This window comes from Pseudophryne corroboree, chromosome 7, assembly GCF_028390025.1.
Source record: "Pseudophryne corroboree isolate aPseCor3 chromosome 7, aPseCor3.hap2, whole genome shotgun sequence".
NCBI classification, from domain to species: domain Eukaryota; kingdom Metazoa; phylum Chordata; class Amphibia; order Anura; family Myobatrachidae; genus Pseudophryne; species Pseudophryne corroboree.
In genome coordinates this window covers 233829272-233844609 of record NC_086450.1, presented here as the reverse complement: position 1 = coordinate 233844609, position 15338 = coordinate 233829272, and the positions used below count along the sequence as shown (strand labels likewise).

The following is a 15338-nucleotide window of genomic DNA, read 5'->3' as shown; positions in this document are numbered from 1 at the left end:
TAATCCGTCATATAATCACAAAGGACAGCTATTTTTGTAAGCTGTCCTTTGCAATTGTAATCACAATTCTACATACATACAGGCAGTATTAACACAAACTGTCACCTGCACAAGTATACAGAAGAGGAAACTGAACAAAGTCTGGATAATTAATAATATGAGTAAAGTGTGGAGTAACAGCCTCCCGACAACATGATCCACCTAAGAATGAGTCTCCTTGCTAAAAACAAGTACTGATACCTTAGCACATTTTCCCCCAAAATTGGGAGCAATGGCCCTCATTCCGAGTTGATCGCTCGCTGCCCTTTTTCGCAGCACAGCGTTCAGGCTAAAATTCGGCTGTTCTGCGCATGCGTATGGGCCGCAGGGCGCACGCGCTACACTTTCACACAAAACTAAGCAATTTTACACAGGGGCGTGCAACGCTTTTCAGTCGCTCTGCTGATCGGTGAGTGATTGACAGGAAGTGGGTGTTTCTGGGCGGAAACTGGCTGTTTTCCGGGAGTGTGCTAAAAAACGCAGGCGTGTCAGGCTAAACCGCAGGAGTGGCTGTAGAAACGGCGGAGTGGCTGGCCGAACGCAGGGCGTGTTTGTGACGTCAAATCAGGAACTAAACGGACTGTGGTGATCACAATCTAGGAGTAGGTCTGGAGCTACTCAGAAACTGCAGGAAAAGATTTTCAAGCAATTCTGCTAATCTTTCGGTGCTAAGCTAAGATACACTCCCAGAGGGCGGCGGCCTAGCGTGTGTAATGCTGCTAAAAGCAGCTAGCGAGCGAACAACTGGGAATGAGGGCCAATATCCACAATAAGATAATGATGCTGTCTACCGTCATCTAGAAATCAGAACTCAAGACTGGAAGAGCGATAGTGGTGGGTGGAATGGAACCAGCAATAACAGGAACCTACTGTATACCTACTCACCTATAAAACTTTCAAGTGTGATTCCCACAAATGATTATTTTTTTGTCTGTGATTGCTCATAAAAACATTGGTAAAAATCTGTTTATACTTAAAAAATAACAATCTTAAATTAAGAAGAACTATGCTGTGAATGAGCAAATAATTGTTTATTTCAAGATTCTTTTATCATCTATGTTACTGACTGTTTTGAAAAGGCCTCAGGAATTTGTGATTTATATCTACTTTTATGTCTCCCAGGACAAAAGGGGTTAATGTGCATGGCTGCAGACTGTGCCAAAAGAAGATTCAGTTTGACAAGGGGTATAATTGGAACAGCCCTAAACCCCCTTCCCACCGCCCTCCCCCATTCCAGTCATTTACTATATGTCTGTCATTCCCAGGAGACCATGAGGCAAATTCTATGACATGCGGAAAAGCATTGAGAATAAACAATAATGTCCCAACAATAGACATTGGGATTGACACATGAAATCATTTTTGCATTTTTTTTAAAGCATAGGGACAAATATATTCATAGGATATATCTTCCTAACAGCTGCTTGGTGGACAGTCTTAGAGACCAGTAACCTTTTAATCAAGCCCTATGGTATACTTGTTGTCTGCACACAGTTGGGTCCGGCACTGCATTCTTCTGCAGATTGTTTGATTCTAAGTTCCATCATGACACTTTTCAGCCCAGCTAACACCTGCTTTTTCACAGTGATTTAACTCAGCTAGAACTTCAGATAAACTGCTCCCAATGCACCTTGCAGCGTTAAAAAGAATGTAATTCAAAACATGGTAAAAAGTAATGCAATATTAGGACCAAACATTTTTGTGTTCCAATGGCATTGCAGATGCTGTGTTCTAGGTCATTGTCAATGTCAAGGTGGTATTCTAGGCCCTGATCTTGTTTAATTGTAAAGCATATTAATGAAATTATTTCTTCCAATATGCTTTTTCTATGTCCTATACATTTCACTGTTTTGCAACGTGTATATGTCCTGTGCTGTGCAAGTTGCTACCATTACTGTTTATTAATACGTCAAATCGTGAACACAATAGTTTGCAGTCAGCTATTGTAGTGGAACAAATACATACAGACACGGGCACCATTTCAAGCTTACAAGCAGCCCTCAACCAAGACATTAATAAGCTATAAACACAAAATGCATCAGGGAGGATATAACTGGACAATGTATCAATTAGTGCAACACTTTAATCCTTAATAACTTCCTGTACTAGACAATAGGTTACCATGGCATGAGGGCAGTATCAGTAAGTAACAGCAATGTTGGAAATCATACCTCTTATTCTGGCTATCTGTGTTAGAGATGTGAAGCCCTGAGAGGAAAATAAAGGCACTGTACAAGTCAGGGTGGGAATGTAAGGAATCGCGGCTGAACATATCTAGCTCCATGCGTCCCTAAAATACTTCTGCCATTGACCATGTTCTCTTTAATCTCTGCAAAAAGCCAGGCTTGCCACCTGCAGATGGGAAGATGTTAAATGTTATTAATTAAATGTGACACTTTTATTTCAGTCTAAGGCCAGGATGCATCTAGCATCGCATTTTTAATGTGATGCATCCCGCCACTGATCACATACATAGCGATATTTATTAATGCTGTATGCATAAAGATTTAAACAAAGTACAGGTTTCCCGATAAGAGCTGATCTTTGCGGTGTGGGGGATTGCTGAGTTCTTCTGCACAGGCGTTGGATGACATGTGTGCCACAGGTGACACTGGGGGGGATATGATTGGATCCCTTTTGGTACACATCGTAAAAAATAAGCACATAGGCTTCTATTATTACATCGCAGCTGGCTCCCATTACAATGAAGGCTAGCGTGAGCGCGCGTACACACGTGACCGCTGGCTCTCACTAAAGTGTGTGTATAGCGGAAGCGTACGCCAGGCTATGTCGCGAGTTGTGAGCATGACAGCTACAACATAAAAGGACACATCCGTATCTTGAGATCTTTACACATACAGTATGTTTATGCAAAATATTTCATCAAACTTATGCCCTTATTTATCAATGAGTGATACATTTCACTGTGAGTGATAAATTGCACCAGCCAATCCGCTCCTAACTTCCATGTCACAGGCTGGGTTTGAAAAATGACAGGAGCGGATTGGCTGGTGCAATTTATCACTCACAGTGAAATTTATCACTCATTGATAAATAAGGGCAACAGGGCCTGATTCATTCCCGATCGCAGCTGTGCGTTTTTGCACAGCAGGTGATCTGGTCCGAACTAAGCATACGTATGCACCGCAAATGTGCACGCACGTCGGACAACGACAAAGGGCATTGCCGGTTAGCGATGGGATGGTGCGAAAAATTCGATCACACAGGCATTCGCAAGGTGTTTAACAGGAGGAGGCCGTTTGTGGGTGGTAACTGAGCGTTTATTGGGAGTGTCCGGAAAAACACAGGTGTGCCCAAGCATTTTCAGGGAGGGTGTCTGACAACAGCTCCGGCCCCGATCAACCTGTTCTCATCACACTGGAGGAGTAAGTCCTGGGCTGCGCACACACTGCACACCAGTGGATTTTTGCAGCTCGGCATACACACAGGATCGCACATTTGCACAGCGAAAAATACACTCCCCCTGGAGGCGGCGACTATCTGAACGCAGGACAGCAAAGTTAGCAGCCCAGCGATCAGGTCTGAATCAGCCCCTTAGGGCCTAATTCAAGCCTGGTTGCTGCAGCGGCAGCGTACGCAGGCTGAAGCCCTGTGCTGTGTGCGCACGTGCAGCAGCCGCACTGCACATTGCTACATAGTGAGATGCGATCGCCTCGACCTGATTGACAGGCAGAGGCAGTCGCAGAGCATGTCGGTGGCAGTAGGGCGGTATTTTCGGGGCACGTTCCGGACAATGCAGGCGTGTCTGGACCATTTGCGTGGTAAGTCGTGGTGCCTGCGAGACATTACATGCAGCCGCTGTGTACCTAAACAGAGCTACTCCACAGGCGCAAAAGCATTCCTGCCGTGCAATGCTTTCACACATCTGCGTGGGCCGTGGGGGGGTGGGGGTGGGGGGAGCAGGACCCCCGCATGTCAAAGATTTTGATTGCAGATCTATGATCAGGTCTGAATTAGTCACTTAGGGTGACATGTACTAAGTAATGATAAAAGTGGAGAAGTGAGCCAGTGGAGAAGTAGCCCTTGGCAACCAATCAGCTGCTCTGTATACTTTTATAGTATGCAAATTATAAATGTTACGCTAATGCTGATTGGTTGCCATGGGCAACTTCTCCACTGGCTCACTTCTCCACTTTTATCACTGCTTAGTACATGTCCCGATAAGTTACTTTAAGTTAAATACAGTTTGCTCTCTAATCAGTTACAGAAAGCTGATTTACAAACCCACAAAAGATATCAAAGTGAATGTGTCTTTAGATCTAATGATAACTGCCTGTAAGATTATTGTCATTCAAAGAGACTAAAGATAAATTTCCGCTAATAATAATAAAACACAGTTGCTTTATGCCTCAGGGATGAACTAACGTATGTCTGAAACAATATGAGAATTTCCCATAACTGTTCCTCTCACCACTCCCTATGAGTTCACTCATAACAGCTCCAGTAACCACTCCCTATAATATTTCCATTAACTACCCCTGTAAAAGGTCCCTAGTTAATCTTTTCACAAATACTTGTTATACTGTTTCTCCAGAGATATTATTATAATTGAGCCGTTTACTCTGGCAGTTTAAATCTGTAGTACTGTATAAGCTAAAGTTAATTTAATGAGCCAATTGTACTTACTAATTTGTGTAACTCTTCAAGTAGTTTGCTATTTACTGTTGTTATTTGATATATTTGTTGACTTGATGTTGTATGGAAACTAATCATTACTTCAGTGGTTCCCAAACTTTTTTGATTCAGGGCCCCATTATTGTGTCTGAATCAGGGCCATAACTAGGTGTGGACAGATGGTGCTTAGCGCACAGCGCACTTGTGCTGTGGGCACACCATTCGCATACACCCTGGTTGGCCACCACCAGCTGCAGCGCTGCCCGCTACATTTTATATCAGTAGTGTTACACCCAGTTCCCTCTCTACCGGATGCATCGCTGCAGATATACAATAGCCGGCAGTGCTGGGCAGCATTCTCAGTCTCCCCGTGTACTCCTCAACACTCCTCCTCCCTCCTCCTCAACTTGTGCAGCAGCCCAGTGTCCTTGCAGTATACAGGCTGGTCCGGGGACGCGCCTCCTCCTGGTAGGGAGCCGCACAGGGAATGCCGGGAGGACGGGTTTGAATAGGGACAGTTGCTGCCGCCATGGCCGCCCACATTCCCAGGAAGAGGAAGCTCAGCTCCGCCACCGCTGCCGCTGGGTGAGTGAACTGCTGCCCCCACTACATAGGTACCTGTGTGCGTCTCTCTCCACCACGTGCTCAGGCTAGGCTCAGGCTAGTCTCTCGTGACTCTACCTGCCGTAATGTGTAAAAGGGGCCTCTCCCTGCCATAAAGTGTAAAAGGGGACTCTCCCTGCCGTAATATGTAAAAGCGAACTCTACCTGGCGTACTGTGTGATAGGAGCTCTACCTGGAGTAATATGTAAAATGGGGCTCTACCTGGTGTAATGTGTGTAAGTGGCGCTACTTTGCGGTGTAACTTGAATAATGGAGACTACTGTGCAGCGCAATATGAATTGGTATTATTTTGTGGCCACACCTCTATATTTGTGGTTCGCGCCTATGGCACACTGACCCTATTTTAAGTATGGGGGGGTGCCTATGCTGTCTCTTGCATACAGCGCTAAAATATCTAGTTACGACACTGGTTTCAATGCAGCATTTTTGCGGCACTGCTAGGCAATTGGGTACATTCCCAGTCCCAGTAGTATTTGGTTGAATTAATTAAAATATGGCTCACTGCCCACAGAAAGGGTGGACGATAAAGTACCAGGGAACTTGATCCCACGCCTGAACTCCATGACTGGCTCGGATGTGTAGTTACTGTCAGACAGGGGCACTCATTTACACACCGTGACAGTCACAGTGTGACAAAACATAGGGCCTGGGCCCACATGAGAACAGTGTGACCAGAGACACATTAAGATCTCATGGGGCCCTTGGCGTGATACTGGTTTGGGGCCCTCATCGCATATAGTTCTTACAACATAACACACAAATGTATTCCTTCACATACATATCTCTGAAGCACAGAAGATCCTCTTGCCACACTGATCTCCCATAAGCACAAAAGACCCCCTCACACCTATCTCCCATAAGCCCAGGAGACCTATTCCCCCTCACACTAATCTCCCCATAGCATAGAAGGTCTACCCTCCCTCACACCTATCTCCCCCTAGCACCAGGGCCGGCAACAGATATTTTGGAACCAGGTACACGTATTTCTTAGTGCCCCCCCCCCATCAATTCCTCTCAACACAATTACATATATACAAGTATATGCATATGCAGACACACATACATACATACATACATGCAGATACACACACAAATGTGTGTGTGTGTGTGTGTGTGTGTGTGTGTATATATATATATATATATATATATACACACACATACGGGGATCCACTGTACTCGCCATTCCTAGGAGAGGGGTGCACTCACTTACTCCCCACCCCTAGGTTGGGGTGTGGTGGGCTGTGACCACCTAACTCAAATATACATATTACAGAGAAACCTGCACTCTCCTTAGCAGCTTCATTCGCCTTACTACTTTAGTATACATCTGAATAAACAATGGGGTCTTGGTTTATTAATTGTACAATGCATGTAAGCTTGCGGCCCATTTCACGGGACCCCATTTCACCACAAGTCCTACTCTATCACATAAACTTTCACATAGATTTTTTAGGGACCTGGCTACTGCTGTCTCATAGGGGAAAGAGTCAGACTTGCGGTGAAATGGGGTCCTGTGGAGTGGGCCGCAAGCTCACATGCATTGTACAATTCATAAACCCCAAAGCAGTTAGGTGAATGAAGCTGCTGAGGAGAGAGCAGGGTTCTCTGTATATTTATATATATATATATATATATATATATATATATATTGTTCTAGTGGTAAATCGGTTGCGCCTTCAGTGTTTGTATGTAAATTGTTGCAAATCCTTGAGTGATAGTTAAAATGTGCGTACCAGACATACGTAGAACATTCGCCTTGTTTGAGGTATCTTTGCATCTGGATAATCCTTACTCGTACTGATTCTCCATTCCCATCCGTCCAAGCGTTGGTGTGGAGTTTGTACGTATATGCAAAAAATGTGTGTCAGAATGCTGCTCTTAAACAAAGTGACTTGGTGCTATATTTCGTGCAACTTTAACAGTAAAGTGAATATGTGCAAAGAAAAGTGCTGTACGTGCTTGTTATATATATATATGAATAAAAATATGAATAAATACGAATAAATATTTTATTTTACTAGCAGTGTGCAAATTCCCTTAGGTAATGTGCTTATATACCACTTATTGAGGGTGCAACACCATATGGCTCAGTAGTCAAAAGGAGCACTTACATCTAGAGTTGAAATGATTTAATAGGATGCTGCCATCATTCCATCATCAGACTTATGGACCTTAAAAAAAGGGTTCCCATGTGGGATGGAAAAAAGCCTCTGATAGTGTAGTATTATTTAAAAAACATTTAATAATACATAAAACGACAAAAAACATACAGATGGACTCGTACAATTTTAAAAATGCATATAAGCTTATCTGTTAATTCCTCAGATAGGAGCGGAGTGCCGGTATATGCCCAACGCGTTTCGTCCCTTAGTTCATATCTGGGACTTCCTCAGGGTCCATAAGGTCCATAAGTCTGATGATGGAATGATGGCAGCATCCTATTAAATCATTTCAACTCTAGATGTAAGTGCTCCTTTTGACTACTGAGCCATATGGTGTTGCACCCTCAATAAGTGGTATATAAGCACATTACCTAAGGGAATTTGCACACTGCTAGTAAAATAAAATATTTATTCGTATTTATTCATATTTTTATTCATATATATATATAACAAGCACGTACAGCACTTTTCTTTGCACATATTCACTTTACTGTTAAAGTTGCACGAAATATAGCACCAAGTCACTTTGTTTAAGAGCAGCATTCTGACACACATTTTTTGCATATACGTACAAACTCCACACCAACGCTTGGACGGATGGGAATGGAGAATCAGTACGAGTAAGGATTATCCAGATGCAAAGATACCTCAAACAAGGCGAATGTTCTACGTATGTCTGGTACGCACATTTTAACTATCACTCAAGGATTTGCAACAATTTACATACAAACACTGAAGGCGCAACCGATTTACCACTAGAACAATTTTGAAATCTGAGTTCCTTTGGGAATTGGACATTTTGAAATCTGGTTGCGACACCATTAACCTTGGGAGTGTTTTTATTAATTTTAAACTAATTTTAAAATAATTTTGTTTTGCACTAACTCATGCGTAATTTATGATCTCCCATTTTAGGGATATCTGGTTATAGAATATTCAGGTTGTAGCGCTATCTGCACCTTTTGTACACAATATATATATATATATATATATATATGGGCAGTGGGGGTACGGCGCCACAGGTGTATATGAGCAGATAGATTAATACAGTAAAATACTTCGATTAAAGACACTCCTTTCAATAATATAAGGTGTCAGCTAACCCCTAAATACTCGGCAGGGATAAGCTACCTTTAGAGTTAAAATGTCGAACAAAGGGGGGGATAGGGGTATCAGAGACTTACAGTGTCTAATATGTTGATAAAAGTGAAGAATATCGCAGGATACGGTTTAGAAAAAAATTAACTATATATTTATTTATACAATTTAAAACATAGTGATTGGATAAAAAATAGAAGGTAAAAGCTTAAAAAAATACCAAAGAGAATAGATAAAAATGTATAATTTAGCTAGAACCCAGAATCACATAAAACCAGTATAAGCAATATAATACTGATAAAAGCTATTTTAAGATAAGAGAGTGATGCTTATCTTTAAAAATGGAGAGTCAGTAGAGGTACACCCAACGCGTTTCGTCCATCAGACTTCATCACGACGTGGCGCTCCCTGATTGGCTGAAGTCAGGGGGGGTTCCTGGCAGTCGGGGAAAGGGGTCCCATGTGAAAACATGGGGCCCCTTTCAGTGCGTGGTCGGGTGTCCGTTTTTTTATTTTGCAAAGTACGTGGATTACAAATAGAAGAGAAGAGGACCGATCTACACTGGATTATGTGAGTATAATTTTTCCAACAGGTACCCCATGGATTCTACATGGAGAAGAGGACCGACCCTCGTGTGAACATAGGTAAGTATGTATGTTTGGAGGTGTGGATGTATGTAATAAACTTTTACTTTCAAGGTGTGTGTGTGTCCTGTTTTTATTGGGGTATTTTTTTAGTAGTAGTACTACAGGTACCAGCGGGCCCGGTTTTCCTCCGCATGCTGGTACTTGTGGTTCTCCAAGTACCAGCTTGCGGGGGAGGCTTGCTGGGACTTGTAGTACTGCTACTAAAAACAATATCCACATTTTGACAAAAAGGCTATCAGCCCCCCATCCGCCGCCCTTGGATGGGGGGGACAGCCTCTGGCTTCACCCCTGGCCCTTGGGTGGCTGGAGGGGGGGACCCCTTGATTGAAGGGGTCCCCACTCCTCTAGGGTACCCCGGCCAGGGGTGACTAGTTGGGTATGTAATGCCAGGGCCGCAGGGACCAATATAAAAGTGTCCCCCGGCTGTGGCATTATGTATCTGCCTAGTGGAGCCCGGTGCTGGTTTCAGAAATACGGGGGAGCTACGCTTTTTGTCCCCCGTATTTTTGGAACCAGGACCAGGCGCAGAGCCCGGTGCTGGTTGCTTAAATATGGGGGAACCCCTGTCACTTTTTTTCCCATATTTTTTCAACCAGGACCGGCTCAAAGAGCCCGAGGCTGGTTTTGCTTAGGAGGGGGGACCCCACGCATTTTTAAAAAATTTTTTTAACAATGTTTTATTTTTTACGAAAGGTGCACAATGAAGCCCAGCACGGATCTCACAGATCCGGCCGAGATTCATTGTGTTAAAGTCGGCAGTGTTTTACAATTCACTCCCGTAAAACACTGCCAAAAAATACGAATGACATCTACATCGGTAAATACGAAAATGCAGAATACGACAGCTTAGTAAATTAGTCGTAATAAATTAAAAAAGTTGCAAATTTACACTTTCGATGTCATTCGTGTTTGAACTTTAACCTCATTCGGAAAAATACGAATTTTATTAAATATACCCCCTTGTATATTCAGACGTACAGATGTACATCTGGGAAGGGAATCGTAGGAGCCTATGCATTAAGTCGCAAGTAAACATTAGTATAACGTAAAGCAAAGGAGGCCCCAACTGTGTCTATCTCAGAATCAGGACCTCTGAGGAGTGACCCCACCCTCTTGACAGACCCCTCCCCCTCAACAGATTCCGCCCCTATTAGGGCTACTTCCATAAATCTCCCGGGCTGGTGTTCAATCCCAATCCGCCCCTGAGCCAGGGTGTGTGTGTCAATTAGTTAAAAAAAAAAAAAGGGGTTTGTTTTTTTCTCCCCTTGATGTTTTTGTTGTTGTTGTTGTTGTTGTTGAACTGTGGTTTGGTGGTGTATGTTAATGGACGCAAGATTCATATAGCGTGCATCCGTCCCGTCTACCATGGAGGCGTTGTTAAGGGCCCTAACTAATGTGGCTGCGGGGCAACAATCCCAGATGCAGCTTCTCCAAGTACAGGCTTAGCAGGAATCCCTGCACCTGATTCGTGATGAAGTGAGTCTCCTGTGACAGCATCACCAGGAGCCTAGGCCGTTGCAAAAGATGTGTCCCTCAGACAATGTGGAAGCCTACCTGGGGACCTTTGAGTGTGCGGCCGCAATCCTGGGATGGCCAGAGGATAGCTGGGCGAATAAGCTGGCCCGATATTTGACGGGGGATCCCCAGAAAACGTACCATGACCTCCAGGTGGACCAGGCATCCACCTATTCGCAGCTTAAAGCTGCCATACTGGGTCGCATCGGCGTAACCAGGGCCTGCAAAGCCCAGTGCTTCCAGGACTGGCGTTGGACCTTGACAGAGAATTCTCGAATCCAGCTAGCTGAACTGCTAAAAATGGCGAGGTCTTGGCTTCAGCCAGAAAATAATATGACTGCCCAAGTGGAGGAGACCATTGCCATAGACAACTGTGTGCAGGTCTTAGACAGAGGCATGCAGAGGTGGGTTCTCCAGGCTAACCCTCAAAATATGGAGGACCTAGCCGCCTCAATGGAGAGATATGTTGCGCTGGGGGAAATGGCTAAGCCCTTTGACCAAGAGACTTCACCAGTCCCAAGACCCCGGACACATCAAACTCCAGAAGAAGTGGCCCGGACCAATGCAGTCATCTGCTATGAGTGCGGGAAGCAGGGCCACAGGACTGTACCAAACAACCTGTGCCTATGGCGTGTGGAGCAGGGAATCAGGGCAACCAGCCTACAGCTGTGTCGGAAGCAAGGGGCTGTCTGTGTCTTCCCGATTCCAGGTGACCCTCCAGATCGCAGCACGGCCAGTCCAGGAGCTTGTCGATACCGGGAGTGAATTGTCAATTATCTCCGCGGGGACGGTCCCTGAAGGCGCTGACAAGGTCTTACTGCGGTTGAGGTGCTCTGCGTCCATGGTGCCACTCACAAGTATCCCAGAGTGCGGTTCCAGTACAACATCGGGGCGGACAATCCAGCTGGTGGTAGCCGTAACCCTGCGCTCGCCCTATCCTTTGATCCTGGGGCGAAATTTCCCTGGCCTATCGGAACTGTTGGCGTTTCAACTTGAGGAGCTGCCTTCGTCTCCCAGCCTTCGTGACTCGAAGGTCGAGTAAGTCCTCAGGAACCAAGTGTGTGTGTGTGGAACCGGTACGTCTATGCCAGAAGAGCCGATCGATCTGGAGGAGGCGAGTGACAAAAGGACATTAAGAACTGTCATGTCACTTCAGGATTTCGGACGAGACCAGCAGGAAGACCCGAACCTCGCGAATGCTTTCCAGAACATTTGTACTTATAATGGGAAAATGTATTTGCCCTTACCCAGGGGGGGGATGGGGGGGCACGGCCCTTATTTCATAGTAGAGAAGGATTTACTATATCGGGTTGTCGAGGAATGGGGCAAGAAAGTTGAGCAGCTTATAGTACCACGGGTCCATCAGCCCCTGGTCCTAGAAGCTGCCCAGTCACAGTTGTGGGGAGGACATTTTGGGGAGGAGAAGACTCTGCAGAGTATACAGCAGCGCTTTTACTGGCCGGGAATCCGAGCATCGGTAGCAAATTACTGTCTGGATTGTCCCATCTGCCAGCGTACCGCACCAAAGCCCCAATACAGAGCTCCCCTCATCCCTCTTCTGGTAATTTCCATTCCCTTTGAAAGGATTGGGATGGATATTGTGGGGCCAGTAGAAAAATCAGCAAGGGGACATCAGTATATCTTAGATTATGCCACACGATACCCTGAAGCCATCCCTCTAAGAAATATGAAGACAGCAACCATTGCCAAAGAACTGTTGCTGATCTTCTCCAGCCTGGGCATACCCAAGGAGGTCCTCACTGACCAGGGGACCCTCCTCATATCCCGGCTGATGAGCGACTTATATCGGCTGCTTAGGGTTAAGAAGATTCGCACCTCAGTGTATCATCCCCAGACTGATGGCTTGGTGGAACGTTTTCACCGCGCACACAAGCAGATGCTCAGCAGGGCAGCCGGCCAGGACAAAAGTGATTGGGACCAGCTCCTACCTTTTCTGATGTTCGCCATCCGAGCGGTTCCCCAGTCCTTTATGGGCTTCAGCCCCTTTGAGCTGTTGTACGGCAGACAGCCCTGTGGAATCCTGGACCTCCTAAAGGAGGGATGGGAACAACAGATGTCCCCGGAACCAAATGTAGTACAGTTCGTTCACCAGCTCTACGGGTGTTTCCAGCAGATAGCTCCGTTGGTCAGGGACCATATGACTCAGGCCCAGTCTAGGCAGAAACGTCATTATGATGTCCCAGCTGAGAAATTGAGTTTTAACTCTGGAGACAAGGTCTTGGTCCTGGAACCCACAGTGGAGGGCAAGCTTTTTGCCCATTGGCAAGGGTCATATACAGTGCTCAAGGCTGTGGGACCAGTGACTTATCGTGTGAGCCAACCGGGAAAGCGAAAGCTTACACAGATCTATCATATAAATCTGCTGAAGCCTTGGAAGGAAATCTCAGAGACAGCAACTGCAAGAGTGGCCAAGATCTCGGCATGCGTGGTCCCAATTGACAGATTGCTTGACGAGGTCATGACACATCAAGCTCAAGACATGGTCAGGAGAAATTTATGTCTTTTCGGCGATTCCAGGCAGGACAAAGATCATTGAGCACAATATCGTTACTCCTCCGGGGGTAGTGGTCAATCTGCGGCCGTACCGGATATCTGAGGCTAAAAGGGACGCAGTACGCAAGGAAGTGAAGGACATGTTTCACCTGGGGGTTATTGAAGAGTCCACCAGCGGGTGGAATAACCCCATAGTGCTGGTTCCCAAGCCGTCCGGAGCACTGCAGTTCTGCAACGACTTCCGCAGGTTAAACCAAGTATCTAAATTTGATGCCTATCCAATACCACGTGTTGATGAGATGATATAGCAGCTGGCCCAGAGCCAATACTTGACCACTTGAGTCGCTACAGAATGACTTAGTTAAATTAGAAGCTTGGGCAGCGAAATGGAGAATGCGCTTCAATACAGACAAGTGTAAGGTAATGCACTGTGGTAACAAGAACAAAAATAACACCTACCTACTAAATGGGGTAAAATTAGGGGATTCTGTACTGGAAAAGGACTTAGGTGTCCTCATAGATAGCAAACTAAGCAGTAGTACCCAAAGTAGGACTGCAGCAAAGAAGGCTAATAAGATATTAGCATGCATAAAACGGGGAATTGATGCTAGGGACGAGAGTATTATACTCTCGTTATATAAATCACTTGTGAGGCCACACCTTGAATACTGTGTACAATTCTGGGCACCTTACTACAAAAAGGATATCCTGGAGCTAGAAAAGGTTCAAAGGCGGGCGACCAAACTAATTAAGGGTATGGAGACGCTGGAATACGAGGAAAGGCTTGCAAGACTAGGCATGTTTACACTGGAAAAGAGGAGATTAAGAGGGGACATGATCAACATTTACAAATATATTAGGGGACAATATACAGATCTTGCGCAGGACCTGTTTTTGGTTAGATCAACACAGAGAACTCGTGGACACTCGCTCAGGTTAGAGGAGAGGAGATTCCACACAATACGGCGTAAAGGCCTTTTTACGGTAAGGACGATACGTATTTGGAATTCCCTGCCTGAGGGAGTTGTAATGGCCAACTCAGTCAACACCTTTAAGAATGGGTTAGATAAATTCCTAATGGATAAGGATATCCAGGGTTACGGGGCATAGTCACGCACTATGGTTATTATAAAAAAGAGGGGTTAATCGGAACAGCAGTCAGCAACTTCAGTCAATATTTTATACAAAATAATCGTGCATAGGAGACCACAAATAGGTTGAACCCGATGGACAATTGTCTTTTTTCAACCTTAGATACTATGTTACTATGTATGTTACTATGTTACTCTTTACCTTACTAAAGGCTATTGGCAGATTCCCCTCACCGAGGCTGCCAAGGCGAAAACGGCTTTTTCCACCCCAGAAAGCCTGTTTCAGTATCGAGTCTTGCCATTTGGTCTTTACGGGACCCCGGCCACGTTCCAGCGGGCTATGAATAAGCTCCTCCAGCCCCACCGAAAGTACGCAGCCGCGTACCTAGATGACATTGTTATCTTCAGCGACGACTGGGAGTCTCATCTGGCCAAAGTGGAAGCCGTATTGAAGTCTCTGCACTTCCACGGCCTCGTAGCCAACCCAGAGAAGTGTGTGATAGGTATGTCGGAGGCTAATATACGGAAATGGGTTCTCTGCGCACTGAGGTGTTAGTCTGAGGCGGGGTGTGCTGCTGGTAATGAGGGGTGTCCCGCCCCCCCTTAAATGGTAAGTATACAGATGTGGATAAATTCACAGGGAACCAGCGCTCAAACCCTATTTGTAGTGGTGAATGATACGGTTATAAAGTGAAACTAAAATCAATAATGAAAAAGCAGGTAATATACTTAGGGTTGTTTATTCTAAGATGCTGAGATACTTTCTTTCCCAACAGGTATAAATTCGGTTTAAAAGTCAATCAGTGATTGGGGCACGCTCCTGGTTTGAGCTTAAATTCTGAAGTGCAAGGTTCAATTGAAAGAACAAATGCTGTAAGGGTCCCTAACAGGTCGAAACGCTTTGGAGCTACCCACCTATACTACATTGGACTGAGGACGAATATTCACTACAAAGAAAGACAGTACTGCTAATCCTTTCCGCAAAACCATCCGGTCACGTGATCCGGAGTTCC

At 45.2% G+C, this 15338-nt stretch overlaps 1 long non-coding RNA gene across 2 annotated transcripts in view; it reads right to left on the bottom strand.

Moving 5' to 3' along the window:
• LOC134945020 (uncharacterized) overlaps positions 1 to 15338 on the bottom strand; it is a 78630-nt gene that overhangs the window by 53359 nt on the left and 9933 nt on the right. For both annotated transcript variants that reach the window (XR_010182019.1, XR_010182020.1), the window contains exon 3: positions 2211 to 2391. This is a non-coding gene — a long non-coding RNA (uncharacterized LOC134945020). The remainder of the gene's footprint in view (positions 1 to 2210; positions 2392 to 15338) is intronic.